This window comes from Tenrec ecaudatus, chromosome 12 (genome assembly GCF_050624435.1).
Source record: "Tenrec ecaudatus isolate mTenEca1 chromosome 12, mTenEca1.hap1, whole genome shotgun sequence".
Classification (NCBI taxonomy): domain Eukaryota; kingdom Metazoa; phylum Chordata; class Mammalia; order Afrosoricida; family Tenrecidae; genus Tenrec; species Tenrec ecaudatus.
Genome location: NC_134541.1, coordinates 56868103 through 56870148, shown reverse-complemented (window position 1 = coordinate 56870148; position 2046 = coordinate 56868103). Strand labels below are relative to the sequence as shown.

The window sequence follows — 2046 nt, the reverse complement described above, 5'->3', positions numbered from 1 at the left end:
CTTTCTGTTTAGTACTTTGACTTCATCATTTCCCCAACTGGAAGGCATCCACCAACAACCTGCAAAGTGATCACTAAAGTCTCATGCCAAGTCTACTTGAAAGTGCATGTGGAGCACTTACCTGGACCACCTTCCCCAGCAAACAAACAGACCCTTTCTGCAGACTAAAATCAAGGTAGATGATGTATTAAGTTCTGCCATTCTTTGGAAGTCAGAAATGACACGATGTTCCCTGGGCCCCGCATACACAGAACCAGAGGCTTCCTTAAGGACTCCTTAAGCCTTAATTTTGAGTAATTCCTTATGTCCCAGGGTGAGCTCTGAGAACACTGCCCAAGTCACACTGTATACCACTGTAACCTTTCCCTCGCAAGAAGTGATCTTCCATAGTAATAATCCAGTCTACCGTAATAGGATACGACATGATGATCAATAGAACAACTTATCAGGAAGTTGTAACAATTCTGTTATAGATAGAGAGATAGAGAGAGATAGAGAGAGATAGAGAGAGAGAGAGAGAGAGATAGAGAGATAGAGAGATAGAGAGATAGAGAGATAGAGGATAGATAGATAGATAGATAGATAGATAGATAGATAGATAGATAGATGATAGATATGTTGGCCTCAAAATATTTTAAAACTGACAAAATTTTATTTGTAAAATACAATTATATGGTGAAATTTTAGCACATTCCAATTAAAGATAAATCAAAAAGATGAGAATTAATAGAGATATTAAATACAGCAAAGATTGTAGAAAAATATAAATGACATTTTAATGCATTCTTGGTTGGGCTACTAACCACAGGGTAGACAGTTCAAACTCACCAGGTATTCCTTGAGAGAAAGATGAAATTGTCTGCTGTCATAAATATTTACAGTCTCAGATACACTATGTAGGGTTGCCATAAATCAGAACCAAAACAGATGGCAGTGGGTTTGGTTTCATTTGGGTATAGTAAATTAAACTTATATAACAAGATATTTAGGATGAAACTGATGGGGTGCAACTAAAGAGTTACACTTAAAGAAAATTGTATAGCCTTAAGTAATGTGTATATATGGTGCCCAAAAAACCCATGCTAATTTGTTTTTGGGGTTTTTTTTGGGGGGGGGTTGTTTTTTATGTGAGGGAAATAGTACATTTGGAGTTTGTTCCACTAAGTCAGACAGTTAAACAATCTTTCTATGTTAAGATTCAGAAAAGACTGTGTGACAGTGTGGGGCCAAAAAAGACCTGATTGGTAGCAGACAGCGACTTGCTTTACCACAGCAACAATGCACCTGCTCACACATCCATCTCAGGGCACCAGTTTTTGGCAAAAACAGCATGCCTCTCTTGCCCCATGCATCCTACTTGCCTGACCTTGCTCTGTGAGACTTCTTTTTGTTTCCAAGAATAAAGAAGGAGAATAAACACAGAGAAATGACAATGTAGAAGTGGTGGGGGAAGGGGAGATGCTGCCAGCCGTCCAAACAGATGAGTTTGATAAATGTTTCCGAGAATGGAGTCACAGATTTGACAAATGCATTAAGTGTAATTGAGAGCACATTAAAGGTGATAAGGTTGTTTTGTGGGGAAAAAATTAAATCCATGACTTTGAAAGAATAAGAGAAAACATAACAAAGTACCACCTAAAGCAACATTTTTTTTCTTTTTCTTTTTTTCTTTTTAACAGGAGAGAGCGTGAACGCAGTCCCCCACTACCACAAATTATGCAGTCTAGTTTCCCACATTTGGGGAAATTGCAGGGGTCAGCACATCCAGAGTGCAATGGGTGAGCCTCGCCCTGGGAAAACCACCTTCATGATTATGGTATCTCCCCTGCCAGGTAAGTATAAAAGCAACATTTTTTAAGTAAAACAAAACATGGGAGAAAATTTAATTAAGTAATAAATAAATAAATAATGCCACTAAGAAAACCTAGCAAATTTGTAACAAATATTTGATTTTTAAACAACTATATTCCTGTGTATTATAACTCTAACAATGGTTTGAAAGTAATATTTTAAAGTTTAATATGACAAAAATAGAAATATATCTGA

At 36.9% G+C, this 2046-nt stretch overlaps 1 non-coding gene across 1 annotated transcript; it reads right to left on the bottom strand.

Moving 5' to 3' along the window:
• Positions 1–1676: 1676 nt before the first annotated feature.
• LOC142423635 (U1 spliceosomal RNA) lies at positions 1677–1840 on the bottom strand. Its single transcript, XR_012779243.1, has one exon. It is a non-coding gene; the product is annotated as a U1 spliceosomal RNA (small nuclear RNA).
• Positions 1841–2046: the final 206 nt, after the last annotated feature.